A 24035-nucleotide genomic window follows, 5' to 3' on the forward strand; every position below is an offset into this window, starting at 1 on the left:
GTATATTAGAACACCTCCGTCGATAAATTTGTATCGCCGACAATTTTTTTACTATTCATAAAATTTACTATTCATGTTAATAGTAATGAATAGTAACCTCACAAAAATTTGACAAAATTCATAACCAAAAGCTCTGATTACCAGTTGTTAGGAAATAAACCGAGTACAAGTAATTTCCCTATAACCAGATTAGTGAGAATGCGAAATAAAAGCGAAAAAATAATACCCAAAATTTATAACGGAGTTCAGCCAATTTACTTACGTCTCTGGACTGTTGCAAATCTTTTACTAAGAGAGAAAATTTACAGGTGTTTACAAAACACTCACTACTCAAAAGAAACTCTCTAGTATTGGGAGAAATAAATAATTTGGGATGATTTTGAAGCTAAATGAGCTAGGGTATTTATAGTTGAAGCTTAGGGACTAATCTTTGAAAATACCCTAAAGTGGATTGACTAAAAAAAACTTTCCCCATTTTTTTAAGCAGCCGGCGCCACTTTATTAATTTAGCAGCCCATGTTTTCCTTGCTTTTTGGCGACTAGCTCAGGTGTCCTTGAAGCAAAGGAATAACATTTCTTAATCCAACACAACCACATTCATACATAGATTGTCCAAGTTTAAACAACAGCAGAAGAACGGATACACGAAACACACTTAAGACTGCAATCTGAAGAACTAATTCAGCAATCTATCTGGATTACCCAAATACAAATCATGGCCAAAATTTGATTACTTATCTTTTAGTTTAGGGGATAAAGAAAGAGGTCTAAATCTCGAAAATAGGGACTGGCAAACAAAGGATGCAAATCATCTCAAACTTAAAAGGTTCTTGAGCAGTCTTACCAATACAAAATGGGTTGCAACTGCAATGAACCAGTCATTTCCATGCAACACCGATAGTTGAAACTGTAATGTCTTTGAGTTTACATTTCCATCAATGACTGCCATCGGCACCTTTCTTGGCAGGATTGTACACGTTGAACTCGCCAAATTCTCGTCTCCCACTGCCAAAAACAACCTCCAAAGTTAAACCCTTGGACAAAGCAAAGAAATCAATATACCCATAATGAAATGAGTTGTTAATAACTTGATATGTACAATCATCTTTTTTTCTTCTTTTTCGGGTAATATAGGAGTGAGGTTGTTAGCATTTATCATATCAAAGCCTAAGATTTAAGGGTAACAACTTCAAAACTCTAGGTTCTAGCAGGCTTGTTCTGAAGTTCTACAAATGCGTGTTACAGGAGTGGTGTGGGTATCAACTTCAAACGGATCTTGGAGTTAATGCTCGAGTTTGCACGCTACAGAACATACATGTGCATCACATATCACTCCTTCCCATACAGATATATAATAGTGTACAGACACATACATGTGCATCACATCCCAACCACCAGGTAAAAAACGAGGATGAAAGCTTCAACAAAGACTTGCCTCCATCGCTAAAAAAAATTGATGAATGCCTTCCTCTCTAAATTCGTTTAGTATATGATCAAAACTTGTTTCCCGTGGGGTCCATGTCCTAGTAGAGAAAATTTTTTTATTATGTTTAAAAGATGTGTTTCCTTCGTATCTGGAACAAGATGAGTTAGCTATTTGCTGCTCTTGAATTTATCAGTATTGACTCCACTCACAACTTTAGTCTCGGAGATTCGACTGCTATACGAATTCATATCATTGTAAGCTATTATCACTCCGGAATCAGAACAAGTAGAAGGAATGACTGTAGGACCCGTATCTGTTACCATACAAAAACCCATGTCATCCTTTGTCCCTGATGCTTTCTTCAATGTATCAACTTTTGTTGAATAAGAAACATCTATAGTAAAATCTGAAGCATTAGGACTGCTAACTTTAGATGGATCTGGCATGATAGATAAGATCCTTGTTGCATCATTAATTTCTTGTTCTCTAACAGGAGGGACTGTTCCAGATTGTTTTAAAGATAAGCCTTTGTTCTTCTCGAGTCTTCTTTGCTCATGAGGACTCATGCCCACTACCAAGGCTCTTTCTAAATCTTCGTTGGAGATCTCCCTTCCACCACAATATCCCATAACAATCTGCAAAAGCAACAAGAAATAGGAAAATAGATTTAAGGGTTGTTTGTTTGCCTCTTAATGAAACCATTCAGCACTGAAAGCTGAACCGTTCAGCATTCAGCGCGTTTGTTTCGCACCTCTGAATGATTCAGCACAGAAGTATATTCTGAATGATTCAGAGCCATTATCAAATAGCATGTCACATTCAGAACTAATTCATACAGAGCCTCTGAATCATTCAACATTTGAATAATTCAGTGCTTAATCATTCTGAAGTAAACAAACAGTCCCTTAGTATTTGTTTAAAGATACTCGTGAAATATGCAACAAAGCCCTACATATGCTTGTGACCGATGATAAATACTATACTAAGATAGAGAGAGGCATAGAACTATATAGAGGTCCTAATTTTCTTTTCGTTTTATCTAATAAAAGTCGATACAAGCATTGGCAGGAGAAGATGCAAAAATGAACAGAGAGTTTGGTTCTTCTAACTTAATGTGTTGCATAAGTATAAATTTTAGATCAAACATGAGGCGTCTAAATGTCTATAATTAATCGAACATGAATTTTGTTATCAAGAATGGTTGTTCTTGCCAATATTACGTTTAATGTTTAATAAACTTCCATGATTCAAATAGCTTGAACAAATTCCACAATACATTCTACTTCTAAAGTTATCTTGATGTTCCCACCAAACATAGGTTAACGCTAGTACATAGCAACTAACCATTTTTCTTTAGGATTTCAGGCCACTTTATTGCAATTCAAAGAAACATAAAGCTCATTAGAGTTTTACCAGAAAATAACTATCAAAAGATAAGCTTTCAGACATGGGTCAGTTCATCACGGTGGCTGGGAGGCATTTCAGGTCCATGACACAAAAGAGCCTTTGTAGTTATCAGCAATTGTAGTGGTGAGACACCTGAATCTTCGAAGTTTGTTGACTCAAATGACTCATATATCATAAGCACTTTGTTTGAACCAACCACTTTACGAACATAAAGTGGAATTCCAAATTCTCCAGCAATTCGTCTCTTGTGCTTCTCAGCAGCAGCATGGGCAACTTCATGACAGTCAACACAAAACAGGACTATGTCATGAGAGAGGTGGCTCTTCAAGTGCTCAGGAAAGTGAATTTTGTAGCATGCGGGAATTACCGGTAGCGTAAGTAATGATTGCCTTCACCACAGCCTACACATATATTTTGCTCCAGTAGATAATTATTACCACATTTACTTATCACTCATATTATCAACAAAGTGTGAAATAGGACCAGAAAAAAATGTTGCATTTGTGTTTCCTTCATAAATAAGAAGAATGCGACATCTAGTCTTATTGAGTATTGAAGCAATCTAAATTGGTAGTTTAAACACCTGCCATTAAATCTCTCCATGCACACAATCTCCTAACAAGATCCTGAAACTGGAATTAAGAACAAAACATTAGAATACATTGTAAAATTAAGAACAATATATTTAAAGAAAGTCAAATCCTTTACTGATCCAGTGTTTGTAGCATCTACCAAGTAGTATGGAGAGAAATGAATCTTTGTTTCACCAGACATAGGAGCTGCTCCTTGACCATTCAATTGGCGAGAAAATATTGAAAATGCAGCAAACTCCCCGGAAAACCTTCAATCTCTTTAGCATAGAGTTGCAAACAAATCATGTTTGAACGCCGACACGCCTCGAGAACAAAATTGAACTTGTCATCGGTGCAGGATGAATATTCTGATACATTAAAATATTAGCATGTGGATGATACAAGAGGTACTGGATACAGATCTTCCTAGTAGTTGTAATTATAAGTTAAGGTTAAGCACATATACCACATGAAATATTATATGCACCTTGTTCTTTATGCCAAAATCCACTTTTTGCCTCAAACTAAGACCTTCAATTTGGATCCCCTCTATCATTATTAAACACTTTTCCCAACCCAACCAGAAGAAGGCCAGCACTCATCGATTGTGATTGTCTTCATTTAACCACGTAAAATATTATATGCACCTTGTTCTTTAAGCCAAAAGCCACTTTTTCCCTAAAACTAAGGCCTTCAATTTTTTTTTGATAGAAGTTAGAAGTCTCATTAAAAACTCCCTTCATATTCTTCCACATACTTAAAAGTATGTTGAATAACATTGGAAGGGAGAAAAAAGTGCCTCATATTTTATTAAATAGAAGACCAAGTACATGTGGTAACAGCGAACCCTCATACGGGAATATACACCAATACAAACCATATCACCTAAAAATCTTACATCTTGAAACAAAAAGCCCTAAGATAATAACCCTATTTGTACAATACACCTCAAGATGAAATATAACATAACAAAATAGAAACCAATAATTTCAACCACAAACTTAAAAACGCCTCTGAATACAGCTGCCGAACAATCACAATCCAATGGATGATCAAGTTCTAAAGAAATATCGCAATCTTCAAGGACCCAAGAATTAGGTTTGAAGGAAGGATCAACTTCATGCACCAAGATTTTGAATAAATGATCCCCGACCTTCAACTCCAACAACTCATTAATTCTCCCTTGAGCATTTGTGAGTATTTGAATTTTCGCCCGATCAAAAGACGAAGGGAACTCACAACTTTTATCAATTGCTATTAACTTGCTCCACTTTGGAGCTATGTTTTTGAAAGTATCTCAATTCCAAGCGTCTCTAACTTATCATCCTTCACGCTTCTCAACGAATCATAGTCTTCAAAAACCATTATAACTGCATTTCCAGCAGCTCTCATAAGCGTGAAACCCGCTAGTCCTTTGGCTTGTATTTGGTTAGCAAGATTACCAATTTTGATAAAGTTCTTTCACCACCCCACAAAACAATTAGTTAACACTTGAAATTTATCTTCGTCCACAACACTCTCAACTTAACAATGTTTAATCCTCAGAAAATCTTCCATCTCATACCTACTTTGAACAACTGTCGGGGTTTATATTTAGCCAGAGAGACTCTAATTATGTTGTCGTAAATATGATTACCATTCATCTTAGAAATCGTTGTCCTTGCTTCTTCAATTGTAGCAAAGCGAATAAACCCAAAGCGAACCTCATTTGAGTTTCTTTTTTGGGAATGAAGACATCAATAACTTGACCATGTGTGCCAAATATGGATCCAAGTCTCTTCCAATGGATCTTCTCTGAAGGTTTTAGATAAAAATCTTGTAACAACCCTTTCTGAACCCATTGCTAAAATCTGGTTGGCCTTCTTTCGACCGATTATGAAACGCATTTCTTCTTCATCCCACCACTTCGAAAAATTTTACATTAGAATACCCTTTCGAGTTGATCTCCTTGGCCCCACCATGATCAACATTAGCGATAGAAAATGTTGGTGTTGCTTGTACAAAAGACAGCTTTTCGTTCCTATGTTTCCCTTCTTGTAAGCATTTCTTCAAAGAATTGGTTGATAGTGGACTTTCACCCGACCTCACTGAATATGTTCCCGAATTTTATTGATTTTGGGTTATAAGAGAGTGTCTGTAAGTGGTGTCGTCGGGCTCAATTATCCAACCAACCTCACGTGCCAAGGCTGCCAAAACATCGTTCATAGCAGCATGCGAGGGAATAGGGAAGTTACCAAACTGCCTCAATCCGGCCAACATGCGTCTGGTAAAAACTCGTATGTGTCGTTTCCGAAACTTAGTCATATCCTTTTCTTTCTCAATTTCACGATTGTCCTTACCGGAGTAAGATGAAGATATTGCACCGGCAGATCAAGAGGTCTTGAGAAAACTGCCTCGTGGAACTGTATTTTCCTTCATTTTTAAATCCTTAACCCGCTTATTCAAATCTTCCACTAAAGCTTTTAAAGCCTTCACTTTCGCTTCTAATTCTTTGGCAGACTCCAGGGGAAATCACCATTTGCACCACTGAAATCTGGTTCAAGCGGGAGATGTGAACTCCTATACGATGAAGGAGAGACAGTAAAAGGCCTCACGGAGGAAGCAGCCACTGCACCAGCTGAAACAAACCCTCGAAGTCGGTTGGGCTGAGATGGGGTTGGGGTTCCATGGTGAGAACTCAATTGTTCACTGGTGCTCGACATAAGAAAACTCGAGATTAGGACGCGATAAGACACTGCGTTCGGTGGAGTGGCGAAGTCGAACTTGGACGGCTAAAGGCAGCGTAAATCTGTAGAGGAGGAGTGTAGATCTGCGACGAAAGACAATGTTTTTAGCAAATATAAGTCCAGATCTGTGTTCACCGTGAACAGACGACCATCCTAGGAAAAAACGGCGTCAAACGATGGTAAGAGTAAGGCGACGGACGGCAGTGGCATACAGCGAACGACGGTAACAGCCGACGAGCAACTGACAGTGGAGACAACACTTTTATATTTAAAAACACCTGGGCCCTAGAGAGAAGCTCGCTTCTCTCACTACTAATTAGAAAAGAATGAAGAAATAATGTGTCTTATTTCTTGAATGAGTACAATGCTCCTTTTATATATAGAGAAATTACAACGAAAAAAAGAAACTAATTAGAGCCAATATTTGACAGCTTCTACTTTCCTACTTTTTCTTGATTTACATCTTTTACTTTTTATATTTACATAGAAAACAGATCCTAGAATATCTCACAGATTATGACTAAATCAAGGTTTTCAATGACAAAATTTCCAACACTCCCCCTCAAGCTGGTTTAAAGATATCTTCCATAGTCAGCTTGCTAGTCAGCTTACCAAATTGCTTCTTATGTAGTCCCTTCGTTAGTACATCATCTAATTGTTCATCAGTTGGAAGATATGTCATGCATATTATTCCTGCATTGACTTTCTCCTTGATGAAATGTTTATCCACTTCTATATGTTTCGTACAATCATGAAGAACTGGATTATGATCGATAGTAATAGCAGCTTTGTTGTCACAATAGACATTCATTGGAGTCGAGTAAGAGAACTTCAATTCTTCAAGAATCATTTTTATCCACATCGCTTCGCAGATTCCATGGGCAACAGCTCTAAATTCTGCTTTAGCACTACTTCTAGCTACCACATTTTGTTTTTTACTCCGCCATGTAACTAGGTTTCTTCCAACAAAAAACAGTATCCAGACGTTGATCTTCTGTCTGTAACATTTCCTGCCCAATCTGCCTCTTTGTAGACTTCAACTTGAAGATGTCCATGTTTCTTGAACAATAAGCCTCTTCTTAGAGTTCCTTTCAAATATCTTAAGATCCTATAGACGGCTTCGAAATGCTCCGCCCATAGTGAGTGCATGAATTGACTTACCATGCTAACTGCAGAAGCAATATCAAGCCATGTTTGAGACAAGTAAATCAACTTCCTTACAAGTATCTGATATTGTTCCCTATCCTTTACTTCTTCAACCTTAGCAGCTTGTAACTTCAAGTTTGGCTCAACCGGAGTTTCAACCATCTTACAACCAAGTAGACCGTTTCTCTGAGGAGATCAAGAACATATTTTCTCTGATTGACAAATATGTCTTCCTTAGATCTTGCAAATTCCATTCTAAGGAATTACTTAAGAGCTCCCAGGTCCTTAATTTGGAACTCCTTTGCTAGTCTTTTCTTCAGAATAGCTAATTTTGTTTCATCATCACCAGTGAGAATAATATCATAACAAAAACAATCAAAATTGCAACTTTACCATCTTTTGAATGTTTATAAAATATTGTGTGATCAACTTGACTCTGCAAGAAGCCATAACTGATAATTGTCTTTCCAAAGCGGCCAAACCAAGCTTTTGGTGACTGTTTGAGTCCATATAATGACTTATGTAATCTGTATACTTTGTTACTGCCAAGTTTTTTCTCAAATCCTGGCGGTAGGCTCATATACACCTCCTCTTCCAGATCACCATTGAGAAATGCATTTTTAATATCAAGTTGATGTAGAGGCCAATCGGAGTTCACTGCAAGAGATAACAAAACTCTAATAGAATTTATTTTAGCAACAAGAGAAAAAGTTTCTTGGTAGCCAATCTCATATGTCTGAGTAAAGCCTTTAGCCGCCAATCTCGCCTTGTATCCTCAACGCTTCCATCAGCTTTACTTTTTATTGTAAACACCCATTTACACCCGACTATTTCCTTTCTTTTGGGTAGATCGACAATCTCCCATGTACCACTTCTCCTTAGAGCATTCATCTCCTCCAAGACTGTTAATTTTGAATTCGGATCATCCAATGTTTCCTGTATATTCCTTGGAACAAACAAATGTGAAATCCTAGATGTGAAAGCTTTATGGTTTTTTGATAATATGTGATAGAAATATATTTTGCAATGGGATGTTGAGTGCAATTTCGGACACCTTTTCTAAGTGATATAGGGACATCAAGATCAGATATACTAGGTGAATTGTTGGACAAAGTGGAGGAAATCAAAGGTGTAGTAGGGATAGGATTACCTGAAGTTTCGACACCATAACTCAGATCTTCAGATTGGTTTCGTGTAGGGTTGATATTTGAGTCTTTATTTCTCAAATGAAATCTCTTCCTAGTATAAAACTGAAGCTTAGAATTCAAATCACGTTGATTAGTTTGTAGTACTTCTCCCCCTGAACGAGAATCTCCTTATTAGGCACCAACAAACCTGGTTCTCCTAGGCAATCGTTATTAGAAACACTTGAATTTGGATTTTCAAAGCGACCACTCTCAGAAGTGCGTGGTTTTTGTGTAGGATAAATGACATTGGGTAGTGGGATAGAAATGTCCCAAAAATTGTCTTCTACATCACTTGTCTCCCCCTAAAGAGAATTTTTTGTGAAATAAGGCTTTGTTTCCAAAAACGACACATCCATACTCACATGAAATTTTTTTGTTTGAGGATCAAAACACTTATACCCCTTTTTATTTGAAGAGTACCCCAAAAAAGCGCATTTAATAGCATGTGGGTCAAGTTTTGAATGAAATTGGCATAGAACATGAACATAGACAATACATCCAAAAACTTTGACAGGTAACTCAAAAAACAACCTTGTTCCAGGAAAAGATGATTTTAGGCAATCGAGTGGTGTTTTGTATGTTAACACCTTAATAGGCATCCTATTTATCAAGTAAGCAATTGTTAAACTGCTTCACCCCATAAATATTTGGGAACATGCATGTAAAATATTATGGCACGTGCTACTTCAAGTAAATATTTATTTTTTCGTTCTGCAATGCCATTTTGTTGAGGGATATCCCGACATGTAGAGTGATGAAAAATCCCTTTCTCTTTAAAAAAATTTCCAATCCACTACTAACTTTTTTTTACTCCAATATTATCACCCCCACTCTCAAAGGCCTTCAATTTGGATCCCTTCTGACTATCATTATTAAACACCCTTCTCAACCCGACCAGAAGAAGGTTCTTTATTACAAATTTATGTAGAATTTTTCTATCATAATCTGCTGTCTCAAACTTCCAATCCATTTCAAGACAAATAAGATAAAGTAGTCAGTATCTAAACAAGCTTTGGGTAGCAAACATACCACATCATTGTTGTTTGAGCTCAGAAAATAAACAATTTGTAATATAAAGTAGACAATGTGCATCAGTACGAGCATATTGCACCATTTCGTCTAATAGCGGACGTTGTCTCCAGTCCTCAGGTTGTAATGCAATGCAACATTAGAGTAAATAAGTTTAAGATCAATATTCTAGATAGAGAATATTAAAAGGATGAACGAAGAATAAGTGTGGAGTAAAGCACGTTGGCTTTTCTTGGATGAGTGAAAAAATGGAACCATAGAAGGATGGAGTGGAAAAGTGGAAAGAAAAAAATTTGTGTGTGCTTGGTAGGAAAGTAAATGGGAGGGATTTTCACTTTCCATGCTTATGTATAAAAACAAATCACTTCAATTTAGAAGGAAAAGATGAGAGAAAACGTGAAAGAGATGTGAGTTAGTTCAAAAAAAAATATGTATTTTTCAAAAGCTTAATTTTCTTTCCTCTCATTTTTCAACTCTACCAAGCAATGAATGGAAAGAAAATTGCATTTTCTTTCAATTTTTTCATCTTTCCTATCAAGCACACCAATGGAAAGAAAAAAAAATTAATTTTCTATCTTTATACTTTTCTATCCATTTAAGTTTTCATCCTTCCAATTTTCTTTCCACTCGACCAATCAAAACCTTAAGCAAGAGCCAATACCTGTAATAATTTATTTTTGGACACACCGCAATAAGTTTCCAGTAAGTAGGCCAATGATTTCTGGGGCTTTGATAAAACTTGACGTGCCTGTGTCAGCATAAAAGAAATGTGATTTGAGTAGAAAATCGAATATAGTTAATCGTTTGTTATAAAGCATTATTTCTGAGTAACTAATATTCAACCTAGGACAAAATCTTCAATATTTGTGAGAAATCAGCTATAGAAGCTTACCTTAGCAGTATCAAATAGATTGACAACATATATGTGGAAGTCTCTTTGTAACCACACAATATCACCATCGGCCCCATGGAACACCTGCATTGCAATCCAAAACATGTTCAGGATTGCACTATAAGTTGAGCCAAATGGCCCTGATCAGTAAATTCATAAGTCGGAGAAAACATCAAAATTATTCTTTCAATGGAAGGGGGGATGAACATTGCATGAAGGGAAATACAAAAAGCCAGTTTGGCCAATGCTTCTCATTTTCTAGGAAACTAGAAACAATGATCCAGAACAAAGAAAAGACATTGGACTCCAATTGGAATGTGAAGCTGTTTAAAACATAGTTGTTCCATATATAACTTAATAGTTCCATGATAATACATAAACGATCATATTTTAAAGTTTTAGTTCTTCACAATAACTATTTGCTTCAGCATCCAAATGCAACATTTTGGCTTCAACTTCTGATGAAGTCCTAAATTTGAAAATAAAATGTATACCTTGCAAATACTAGGATCGGCAAAAGCGGGACGAAGAATGTCCATTGAATCATGTAAGGCAATTGTATCTACCAAATAGTCTTCCTTCTCAGCAGAAATCTGCACTTCATACCATTACAAAAATATTAACAAATTAGACCAAAGTTCAACAATTTAACATTTTGTTATCAGTGATTGACCTGTATTCGAGCAGTTAAGCCTAGAAACGACCGTAGGCTATGCTGCTCAGTATCAACAGAGAAAGCCTTCTGTTCACTCAACACTTGAGCTAGCTGACTCAGCTGCGCCTCGGATTCAACCCAAACATAAGAATCACCCATTTTCACATCAAAATCATCCATCGCAATCCTAGAAAATTGAAGCAGTGGATTATCCATCAATGCCATTATCTCCGCTTCATAGGTATGAGTTAAACTCGGAGATTTCTCTACAACATTAACAAATCATTAAAAAAACTGAGCTTCATAAAAAGTAGAAGTGGAAGGTCATTTACCATTAACAGAATCCGGTTGGCGGTTGAAATGGTTGAAAGGAGAATAGGAGTTATCGGCTAAGATTCGCTTGAAACTCAACTGTGGCTTTGGCTCGGAGTGTAAATAACATCGAATTTGAGATCTCCACTTGCGGCGGCGGCGTCTGACTAGCTGAGCTGTGAAGAAGATTGAGATTGGGGCAACCAACGCCATTGTGAATAATACTTTAAACTTTTCTTTCTTGTCCTCCGTTTTTGCAGCTCTCTTTTCTATTGTTTTTCTGAAGAAAATGAACTTTTTTTTTATACAAGAAATCTTCTATTTTTGGTTTGCCGCTTCCGGTGTTAAGAGATAGAGTGGAACAGAGAAGACTCGGGCTGGAAGAGGGAATGACGGCCCATTTACAGCCCAGAAAGGCCACTTGGCTCTCCCGGTCTCGGTGTCCTCTCCCCTATGCCGGCGACGATAAAATCTAATAATAATAATAATAATAATAATAATAATAATAATAATAATAATAACAACAACAACTTATGAATATCATCTCTTAACTTTACTCTCACTTCTACTTTATTTATTGAAGTTTAAAAATTATTAATTTAATCACTCAACTTTCATATTGTTCTTATTTTAACATTTCACCATTAAATAAAATGACATACTTATTTTATTAATATCTTTTATAATGTGTCATATTTTATTATCATTTGTGCTACATATGATTATAATAAGAAAATTAAAAACTCAAAATTATACTTCAAATTCAAACTCCCACCTTTATCCTCAATGACCTCACCTATTTATCGATCTTAAAAACCCTAGGTTCATCGATGATTTTATTTTCCCTAAATCCACATATGTTCTAATCCTCTCCCTCATTGTCTAACACCATTCCATGCTTTGGCTTCCAACGTTTTAAACTCAAAAAACTCAACCTATCAACCTTACTCTTGTTCACGCATCACAACCTTTACTTCTTGACTTCTTTCATCATAATTACACTTCTGTTAATCAAAGTACACCTACAATAGCATATACCCTCACCACTATGAACCTCAATACCCTTATCTGATTCAAATCTAAATATCTTACCACTCATTACTTTATATCACACACCGCTATCACTCCTTTTCTAACACTCGCAAACATCATTATTCTCTCTGTCATCTTTGCATCACACATTTATACATGCCACAAACCTATTGTTATACTTGTCGCGGTCGTCTTTCGGTTGGGTTCGGAATTGGACTTCGACTTGAATAATGGATTAGGAGTCGCCACCGATCACTTTAAAAAACATTTAGGTGGATTGGACACCATCTTACTTGATCTGCGTTTTACCAGAAATGTGTCGGGCTCGAGAGTCGGTTACGGTCAAAGAAGGATTAGCACCCTTGAATCGCCCTTTGGTACCAATTAATTTATCGGTTTTCTTAATTGCGAAAATTTAAAATTAAAATTTAAAAATTCGATCTGAATTACTTACCTTTGATCGGTTGAAATTTATTCTAAAAATGGATCAAAAGCGTTAGATAAAAATAAATAAGTCTATATAGTAAAAATAAAAATAAAAATAAAATGAATCAAAGGAAAGGAAAGGAAAAAATATTAAATAAATTAAGAATAAAAAATAAAATAAAGGAAAAGGCTAACATAAAGTAAATGTAACCTACAAGTTTACAAGGTCTTTTTGAAAATCCACAACCTTTAAATAAATCGGTTCCTCTACTTTCGTTATGACTGACTTTGGGTCGTCGATAGCCGGAACTAAAGCATATTTCTGACTATCAAGAAAGGCGTTTATGTCTTTGTTGTACTCCATTATGTAATCCCACCAGTCAACATCGTAAGGTTAAGAATTCATGGACATTTTCGACATGCTAGAGACGACATTTTTCTTGCTTTGGAGTAGAGCGAAATGAGAGATCGAATCGTAGGCGATCTTCCGCCAATGAGCATCGTTGATCTCGCCGTCTCCGCCTCCGAGCTTCACTTCCACTACTTTTCCTCCTTCATCGTCTTGGACAGAGTCTCTAGATGGAGGAGAAGCGAAAATCGAGACGCGAAGGGCGTTGCCGCTAGACCACGAGATGAAGAGTCTGGGGATAGGATACTTGAGGCCATAGTGGAGAGGATACACCACCGTAACCTGGGACTCCGGTGAAATCGAAACTAGAGCACCGCCACCGTAATCTGATGAGGCATCGAGCATTTCTTTTTGATAATAAATCAGTGATGAGTGTGAATCTCGAAGCTCGCCCCCTTCGTATTTCTCTCCCTTTCTTCGTGTGTTGTAGATCGTTATTTATAGCTTAATAAAATGCATTTTTTAGTGATATTAGAGTTCTAATGAGACTCAAATGCTTCGGTTAAACATTTTAACTTGGTTGTTTGTCGTTGCCGAGGAAAATGCCAGGAGACTCGGGCTGTTGGATGCGGCTGATCGGGACTGTTGGATTGTTGTGGGCGCGCGTGCATGGGGCATTTGGGACCACTGCGTGCATGATGTGTCAACGTGGAAGAGGAGAGCTTGGTGAAGACTATTAGGGTTGCTGATAACCTAAGATATGTTTTGGGCATGTTGGATTTGGTTTGAAGGATGTAGGGTTGTAAATGGAGAATGGGCTTCTTTGCATCTAGGCCTGACCGATTTGTAATATTGGAACTAGTGTAAAAATAAAATATGTACTATGTATATACCATATTAAATGACATAAATTAATATGTAATATAAATATGTTATATAACAGTAATATAAATTGAATCGAGCCGGATGAAATTAGGTGTCTACAACTGCCCCTCTTTGATGTTTTTCATGGAACGAAAAATAGGACAAAGATAAAAGGACACAATTTTTTGTTTGGTGGAGTTGAAAATTGACTCTGATATTTCAATTAAGAATAAATCCCTGTCAATTTGAGTTATAGATGGCTCCTCCGTCGCGAAGTCGAGTCCATCTTGAAATAATATGGAATCAAAGCCGAATATGAATCAGAATGTGGCCAAATTGCAATCCACTTCGGTATTCTTCTCGATTTCAAGACCTTGGCTTAGAAATTCGGCTGAAAAGTAATTCCTTAACTCCCCTTGAGATGAATGAAATTGAACTCGAAAGGTTTTCGTTGACAGATAGTTTTTCTCGACTTAAGTTATGCTGCCATAAAACAGTTTCTTGTCACTAAGGCACGGCTAACCTAGGTCTTCTTCTCGACTTGAAAACCCCAACTGAAACCAGACAGTAGTGTGATTGATGTGTCATCGAGCTGAATGGAATCGAACTCGACAGCTGTAAAGTGGATTTGTCTATGAATTGAATGTAATCGAGCGCGAAGGTCTTTGTTGACAGATAACCCTTCTAGCCTTGAGTTATGCTGTAAATGATGTGTCTTAGAGCTGAGTGTAATCGAACTCGAATGTATTTGTTGATAGATAACCCTTATAGCCTTGAATCATGCTGCAAATTATATACCTTGGAGCTGAGTGTAGTCGAACTCGAAGGTCTTTTGTTGGCAAATAACCCTTCTAGCCTTGAGTTATGCTGCAAATGATGTGCCTTGGAGCTGAGCGTAATCGAACTCGAAGGTCTTTGGTTGGCAGATAACCCTTCTTCTAGCCTTGAGTTATGCTGCAAATGAACACGATATCCTTCGTCGTGAAGTTGAAATCCAATATGTAGATGAATGTTATGGGTGAGCACAATTCCCTTCGTCATGAAGTTAAAATTGTGGATGGCCTTTTCGTTGTGAAGTTGAGCCAGGAATTGGATATCATTCGTCGTGAAGTTGAAATCCAAGCTTGTATTATTTCGAGTCCAATATCCTTCGCCGTGAAGTTGAAATTGGCTCTGAATGAAACTGGGAAGCTCATTCACTGTGAAGTTGAGCTTTGAATTGGATATCCTTCATCGTGAAGTTGAAATCCAATCTTGAGAAAGTTGGTTTTAAGTTGGATATCCTCTGTCGTGGAGTTGAAATCCAATTTTAAACAAATTGTGTCATTTGAAATTGACTCTGAACGAGACTCGAAAAGTTGTTTTGACGTCAGAAATCGCCCATTTGCTGTGTGGTTGAGTAACCACCATCAACTTTTGAATGTGCTTTTGAATCGAGTATTTTTCGTCTTGAAGTTGAAACTTGATTAAAAAAGATGCAAAAAATTATGTATGCTAAAAATGATAAATATGATGCTCTTAAGTATGTCTAAGATGCATGCAACATGAATTAATTCTATTTTATCCCTTGGATAGAGTCTCGTTTTTGTCTATTAATCTTGTCCTTGGAATCGACCATGCCCTATTTTCTTCTCAGGTTATTGGTAATGTCAAAGTTCTATCTGATCTCTCAGACTGATTGTCTTGTGAAATGCTCGAAATTTGGCATTGTTCGTTCTTTCTTCAAGAGAGACAAAATGAGCCTTAGCACCTCCCATGACCTTTCACATTTGAGACTGTCATGTTTGAAAATGTTTTTCTCATTTCTATTATTTTAGGGGGAAGTGAAAAATATATATAAAAATGTAAGAATTCCTGTAAAACATTGCCCCATAATCCAGGCTTGCAATCAAATCAAATCATAAACATGAGTTCAAAGAATATCAAAGGAAACAATAGCTCTTTTAATGCTTTCAGAGTTATAGCTCTTTTAATGCTTTTAGAGTTATATCTCTTTGACAAATATTCAAGTGGATGAGTTGGCTTTAGGTTGACATAAGGTTTCAGCCATAAAAAAAAGGTCATTTTTTCGGTCATTGCAACATGCTTCTTCTTTGGCTTGGCATTTTAATTGGATGCAGACAAAATAACGCAACTAGCATTATCAATTACTAGACCTTCTATTTCGATTCTCTTAAATCTTCCATTTGTTCAAGTTTTGTAAGATCATCTAAGAAATGTAGTGTAGAAATATCGGTCTAAAAAAGAAATTCTTGAATGCTCGTGTGAATTTGACTATAACAGGTGTTTCTTAACTCCTTTAGTCCATCTTTTACCGAAACTTCTTATTTAAATAAATTTAATTTGCAATTGTCTAGCTAGCTGAATCCATAAAGACGGGCGTTTAACCAATTACTCTAGAGGGACAGCTCAATATATAAACACCTTTATCAGGTTAACTGAATATCATCCATAAAGTCGGGGCGTTTAACCAATTGCTCTAGAGGGACAACTCAATATATAAACACCTTTATCAGGTTAACTGAATATCATCCATAAAGTCGGGGCGTTTAACCAATTGCTCTAGAGGGACAACTCAAGCTTTATTGTATATTATAGTCACCTATATCAGGCTAGCTGAATCTTATCCATAAAGCCGAGGAGTTTAACCAATTGCTCTAGAGGGACAGTTCAAGCTTTATTGTATATATATAATATTATAATTTGGGTATACGGGTCCAATTTCTTAAGTTTGTCAAAAAGAACCTGTTATAGTCTAGGTGTTTTTGAAAGTCAAGGAATCTCATCTTTAGAGTTTAATTTTCAAACAACTGACCTAAACTAGATTTGCTTACTCGACTATTCCATCTGTGAAGATCATTATCATCACTGAACAAAAAAGTATAGAAATGCCATATGCAAAAGATGCCTCATGTTGTCTGCACCTATGCACATCTAAATACCAAGCCTTATGAAGGGAGAAGGCTATATTGGTTATTTGCAAGAGAAGGATATGGTGTTTGAGTATATATTTGGGTAAGGTCAAAGTCCTTTGTTTTATCGGCTTTTAATCATGTTACTTTGTTAAAGATCTGTAACTCTGAATTATTTAAAGAGTTTTTAATTCAGCTGATATTCAAATAATTTCAAGTTGCAAATTCGATTCAATTCTAAGTGTAAATTCATTGAAATATCATCATAAAAAGAAATATGTCAAAGTTCAAAAACAGGTTTCAAAAAGAAATATGAGAAAGTTCATAAAAACAAGTCCAAATAGGATGCTGCAAAATGGAATAAAGCCTCACTAGGATGCCCCAGAATATCGAGGATTAGGGCCTTCATCTGCACTTGCTCCTCATTTGTCAATCGTTTCACTTGCGGGGCTCATTTTGATGAACTCTCAGATGAACAGATTTCTGATTCGGAAGTGTCCTTACTTTTATCGTAGAATTCCCGCTCTTTTCTATTTGAACGAGTGTTATGTGAATAAGGTGTGTCCAAATCTTGAATGAAATTAAAAAAATGTGAAATATGCAAGAATACATGATGCATGAAATGTTCGAGGCATTGATCCAAAAATGTGTCTATTACTGTAAATAATCTTTATTAAGGACAAAAGTGTTATTTCTTAAGAGACAAAAAACATTTTAAAAGTATGCCCTGAACAGCTTCGGACAGGTTGACTTGTCTTCTGCCTTCGCCTGTCATCGGTTGAATACCCTATCGAACCGTTCTGGCCTCTTTGAGCTGCTTTTTGTACTTGTCCCGAGAAGTCTCGAATGACTGTATCTTCGGTTTCACTCTCGGTTAAGTCTATTCCCTAACGTAAATGCCATTGAAGCCCTCAATCGTTAAGAGTTATCAAAAATTCATTTGCTTGTTTCTTGAATTCGTCAGCAATGGCATCCAACTCAGCTAGGGTTTCGCCATCTTATTCTCGTAGTCTTCGAAAGGACTCTCCAAGTTAGTAACCTTTTTCTTGTCTTGACCCTGCAACTTTCGCCATCCCTTTTTGGAAAAGTTAACTTTTTACGTGCTTGGTGTAAACCCGGTCCACTCCGAGTCTTTTCTGACCATAGCTAGACTTCTGAGTTTTTCATATCTTGTATTATAACCCCTTTTCCATTGATGCATATTATTCACATTTAATGAACACGTTTTTGGTGGATCAACGCCTCTTTTGAATGATGTAAATGATAAAAAATGTAAAAAAACAAAAATGAAAGAAAAAAGTTAGTGAGATAAGGATAATAAAAAATGATGAAAATGAAAAGTCCTACCCCACATGCTTATTATTCCTACCTGGTCATGATATCTATCCCGCATGTTAATTTTGAACTAGTCCTAACCGCATAAATTTCTATTTCACATGCTTTGAACATGAAATAAGGCAGAAAATGAACTCAATATAGCATAGGGTTTGAAATGAGGTTTCGGGGTGGGCTCTAATTCCCTGTAGTCTCCCGGTTTAGGTTCTAAAAAAAGGTACTCGAGTTATCCTTGCTGGTACCCCCTTGGGCTTGCCAGACCCTTAGTCCTAAGCCCATTACAAGCTTATGTGGACTAAGTTAAACTCGAGATGATACATTCCCTTATGCCTATGCGGTGAATAAATTCACACAAAGACATAAGGTATATGAATCCCGAAGGTTACTTGCTAGGCCTGTGCGGAGAATAAATTCTCACGAAGGCGTCGCTTTCACCCCCACTTAAAAAGTGTTCGGAGCTCGGGTATAGAGTCAGAGATAGAAACTTTTCAAAAATCTGAAATCATTGGAAAAAAATTTAGTACAACTATTTACTTGAAAAATAATCAAAGGTAAATAATTGGAATCAAATAAATAAATAAAAATTAAAATTGACTATTTTCGCATAAAAAGACAACAGAAAATTAATTTTGGCCTGACTCACTTACCTTTCCCCAGCGGAGTCGCCAAGCTGTCGCGGTCGTCTTTCGGTTGGGTCCGGAATTGAGCTTCTACTTGAATAATGGATTAGGAGTCGCCACCGATCACTTTAAAAAATATTTAGGTGGATCATACACCATCTTACATGATCTGCGTTTTACCAGAAATGTGTCGGGCTCGGGAGTCGGTTACGGTCAAGGAAAGATTAGCACTCTTGAATCGCTCTTTCGGTACCAATTAATTATTGGTTGTCTTAATTGCGAAAATTTAAATTTAAAATTTAAATTTAAAAATTCGATCTGAATTACTTACCTTTAATCGGTTGAAATTTATTTAAAAATGGGTCAAAAATGTTAGATAATAAAAATAAATAAGTCTATAGAGTAAATAAAAATAAAAATGAATCAAAGAAAAAATATTAAATAAATTAAGAATAAAAAAATTAAGAATAAAAAAATAAAATAAAGGAAAAGACTAACATAAAGTAAATGTAACCTGCAAGTTTACAAGGTCTTTTTGAAAATCCATAAGCTTTGAGTGCACTGTGGGGTGTGTTCCCGAGAAAAGGCTATCATAATTAGCTAACCCATCAACAAGGCGTTCAGGTATCCATGAATAAGATGGATTTTCTACATAAAACATTTCCAATAGCTCCCACGCAACCTTTAAACAAATCGGTTCCTCTACTTTCGTTATGACTGACTTTGGGTCGTCGATAGCCAGAACTGAAGCAGATTTCTGACTACCAAGAAGGGTGTTTATGTCTTTGTTGTACTCCATTATGTAATCCCACCAGTCAACATTGTAAAGTGAAGAATTCATGGACATTTTTGACATGCTAGAGATGACATTTTTCCTGCTTTGGAGTAGAGCGAAAGGAGAGATCGAATCGTAGGCGACCTTCCGCCAATGAGCGCCGTTGATCTCGCCGTCTCCGCCTCCGAGCTTCACTTCCACTACTTTTCCTCCTTCATCGACTTGGACAGAGTCTTCGGATAGTGGAGAAGCGAAAACTGAGACGCGGAGGGCGTTGCCGCTAGACCACGAGATGAAGAGTATGAGGATAGGATACTTGAGGCCATGGTGGAGAGGATACACCACCGCAACTGAGACTCCGGTGAAATCGGAACTAGAGCGTCGCCACCGTAATCTAACAAGGCGCCGAGTATTTCTTTTTGCCAATAAATCAGTGAGTGAGTGTGAATCTCGAAGCTCGCCCCCTTCGTATTTCTCCCCCTTTCTTCGTGTGTTGTAGGTCGTTATTTATAGCTTAATAAAATGTAATTTTTAGTGATATTAGAGTTCTAATGGGACTCAAATGCTTCGGTTAAACGTTTTAACTTGGTTGTTTGTCGTTGCCGAGGAAAACGTCGGGAGACTCGAGCTGTTGAAGGCGGCTAGATCGAAACTATTGGCTTGTTGGGCACGCGTGCATGGGGCATTTGGGACCACTGCGTGCGTGATGTGTTAACGTGGAAGATGAGAGCTTGGCGATGACTGTTAGGGTTGTTGATAACCTAAGATATGTTTTGGGCCTGTTGGATTTGGTTTGAAGGATGTATGGTTGTAAATGGAGAGTGGGCTGCTAATGGGCTTCTTTGCATATGGGTCTGATCGATTTGTAATATTGGACCTGGTGTAAAAATAAAATACGTATTATGTATATACCATATTAAATGACATAAATTAATATGTAATATAAATATATTATATAACAGTAATATAAATCGAATCGAGCCAGACGAAATTAGGTGTCTACAATACTAACTTTATTGTACTTCTTTTTTTTAAAACTCGACTCACTAGCGTCAATCGTTTATAATCTGAACATTAGAAATTCGTTCACTTAATTCACTCAAACAACATACTTGTTTTCATTCAAAGACAAAATGGGTGGTGATAAAAAGGGATACGATATATAACGAGAAGGATGGGTGATTTAAGGGGATCGAAAAGAGCACTAGATTAGTGAGTGTACGATTATCGAGAGTGGAATAAAGGTTTATGATTTGGGATTTAGAGGTTGTGTATGGAGTTTATCACTATGATTTTAAAATTTAAAATTTATATGTTATAATCCTATATGACACAAATAATAATAAAATATGATATATTATAGAAAAATATTAGTAAAATAAATCATGTTATTTAATTTAACGTTGAAATTACTATAATAGGAGCAATTCGTAAGTTAAGTGTTTGAGTTTAAAAATTATAAATTTTAGTGAATAAAATAGCACTTAGAGTAAATTTGAGTGATGATATTTATAATTTACCCCAAAACAAAAACAAAAACAGAATAGAGAAACCGCCAAAACACCAATCTTTGCATTTCCATATTTTTCCCAATTTCCTTTCACCTATTTTCCAAATTTCGCTTTCAATCATCTTCACTTTCCTTCTCCAAAACCGCCCACTGCTTCAAATTTCAAGCCTTTCCAAGGTCGAACTATCTCTTTGTTTCGATAAAGAAGGAGAGAGAGAGAAGGACCCAGCGATGGATCGGATAATGGAGTTTGAAGACTTGCCACCCAACGGTGTCGTTTATGGTAAGACGCTGAGATTGGTGAAGTGTTCCATGTTTGCTGCTGTTACTGGACTTATCTACTTCTTGAGCAACTCTCTCGCCATTGAGGTTTTTTTTTTCCTAGCATTTTTCAATTCCAAAATAGAATTTATCTTTTTTGTATATTTTCAGTTTTTTTCTGGATTACTATATTTAGAGCAATGTGTTCGTCATTCTTCTAATCGTTACTGGTTTCATTAGCTGCTACTGTAAATATATAGAATTTGAGATTCCATTGAGATGTTTCAATTTCAAGCTTAAATTCAAAGCAAGCAACGAGGTTTGGGAGTGAGACAGGGAATAATATATTTCATTGTAAGATTAGAATTTGACTTTGTTTTGATATGATGCATCATCTTGGTAGCTCTTGGATTGGATTAGTTTTACTCCGTATCGCCAGTGGCGTATTGTTTCTTTTTGATTCATTCATTCCTCTTTGATGGATCATTTTTAGAGTGTAAAAGTTCTCATTTCAGCTATACGAACTCCTATGTATTACATTACATGTCATGTTTATGGACTATTTCTATTCCTTTCTCTAATGGCGATCGATTTTTGCCAACAGAACCACTTTGGCTGTTTCTTTTCATTGCTGACCATGATCGCCTCTATGGGATGGGGTGTTGAGGAAACAGTTGGTTTGCAACTCATCAGATGATCTAATGAGTGCCAGTACCATTCGAAAGCCATCAGTTTCTAACTATTGAGAGGGGCTTCTATTGTGGCAGTTGGCGACAGTTATTGTTTGTCATGTCTGGCCCTGAAAAGGCCATAAACTATTTGGTAAGTTGAATCTAATCTAATTTGAACTTGTTTTACTTGATTTGAGTTATGATTAAGCCACCAAAATATTGCCAAGTTCGATACTAGTGCTCTATCTACTTCTTTTTCAGCGATATAGCAAATAATGTGTGTTTGCTTATGTGGTTCTTTTATGGTTTTGGTAGAAAAACTTGTGATGATTTTTCTTTTCAAGTGCAAAGCCCGGTATGTTTTTTCCATATTTCATTCATGTTGAGTGTGCATCCTGTGCAGCTTACGTATGGAATAACTGGTTTCACAATGGGTGCTTTATGGGGGTAACTATTCGTTTTTGCCTGTCTATGTGCTTGTTATGGCTTTACATTTAAGCTATGTTATTAGGACTCAGGTCGGTTTAGGATGCATGTAGGTGTTTGACTGGGGTATGCTTATATTTTTATAATTTTTCGATATAATTTTAGAATCATACCCTCTCATATCCACGTTTAAATATGTTCCGGATACTGGTTTTTGACACTGTTATTATAGGAATAATAGCGGGAGCAACATAGCAAATAAGAAATGTAGTGTCTGCCCTTATGTATGTTATGGTTTTCGTATCTAAATGGCTTGTGATATTTACTATTTCTATGTCGAATGCCCCGTGTTTTATGCTCTCTCGTATCTCAGGTCAGGAGCCGATTGGGAAATCTCGATTTCCTCGTGCACACCAGTATTACACACATTCTTTCTCGCTAGATTCTATGTAATTCTTCATAACATGTTCTGCCTTGGTTGACAAGTTTTAATATCGCAGGGTCGAGGAATTGGTTTGGTGGGCTATGTCTTGGCAGCCTTTTTCTTAATCAGGGAAAACATACTGGCTTTGTTAATTCTGAGTTAGGTATCCCTTTACATTTCTAGCCTTTGGCCTTGCACTGTTCTTCCCAATGCTTGCAGATCACCATAAAGATTCATGCCTCTCTCTTTTACATTTCACCTTCATTGGCATAAATTCGATTCTGTCGATGAACTTCCTTATTCGGGACTTCGGTACGCATTCGACCTACCTTTAAACTCCCTTATTTTGATTTTCGAATTGAACATTTAACCATTATCATTATGTTAATTCAACAGGTTTTGCTCATCCTTTGTGTTCTTGCTGCACATCTTGTATTCAGTGTTCCTTACCAGAATGGAAATGGAGACTTGCCAAAATGGTTGGAGAAAGCTATATAATGGTAATATATTTTACTCGATTCACCCCTTGTCCAACACCTGTATTGAATACGCGTTCTATATTCCAAAACGTTTATAAAAATATGATTCTTTAAATATATAGGAAAAACTTATGGAGCATTTAGGTTATTAACATTTGATAGTTTGCCTTTTTTTTTTTATAGAAAAAGGTAAATTTATATTTTAATACATGAATTTGATTTTTTATTTAACTTAATATTTAAAATTAAATGGATAAAATACATCCGAGATTATTATACTATGTTCAAATAGTATTTTAATAATTAAATTTTGAAAAATTATAAAATAAATATTAATTTTATAAGTATAAAAATTTAATCAATTTTATGACATCTCAATAAAATTTAATAATTAATTTATAACAATTTAAATTCTTAAAAGTTTAATGATAAAGCGGTTATTTAATAATTTACATGAACCGTTAGTGGTTAAAAGGGTTGATGTTATTTTTTTATATTTCAGCCACATGTTTTTTTTAATTCATAGATATTTTCTAAAACTTATTGTTTTGAATAATTAAGAAACAGAGGCAAAGAAATAATAATAGGTAATGAGAGCG

At 36.2% G+C, this 24035-nt stretch overlaps 1 pseudogene; it reads right to left on the minus strand.

The window, feature by feature from the left end:
• Nucleotides 1-593: 593 nt before the first annotated feature.
• Nucleotides 594-13174, minus strand: LOC120197347 (annotated as a pseudogene).
• Nucleotides 13175-24035: the final 10861 nt, after the last annotated feature.

The sequence above is a fragment of the Hibiscus syriacus genome, unplaced genomic scaffold (assembly GCF_006381635.1).
Source record: "Hibiscus syriacus cultivar Baekdansim isolate YM2019G1 unplaced genomic scaffold, ASM638163v2 tig00117048_pilon, whole genome shotgun sequence".
In the NCBI taxonomy this organism is placed as follows: domain Eukaryota; kingdom Viridiplantae; phylum Streptophyta; class Magnoliopsida; order Malvales; family Malvaceae; genus Hibiscus; species Hibiscus syriacus.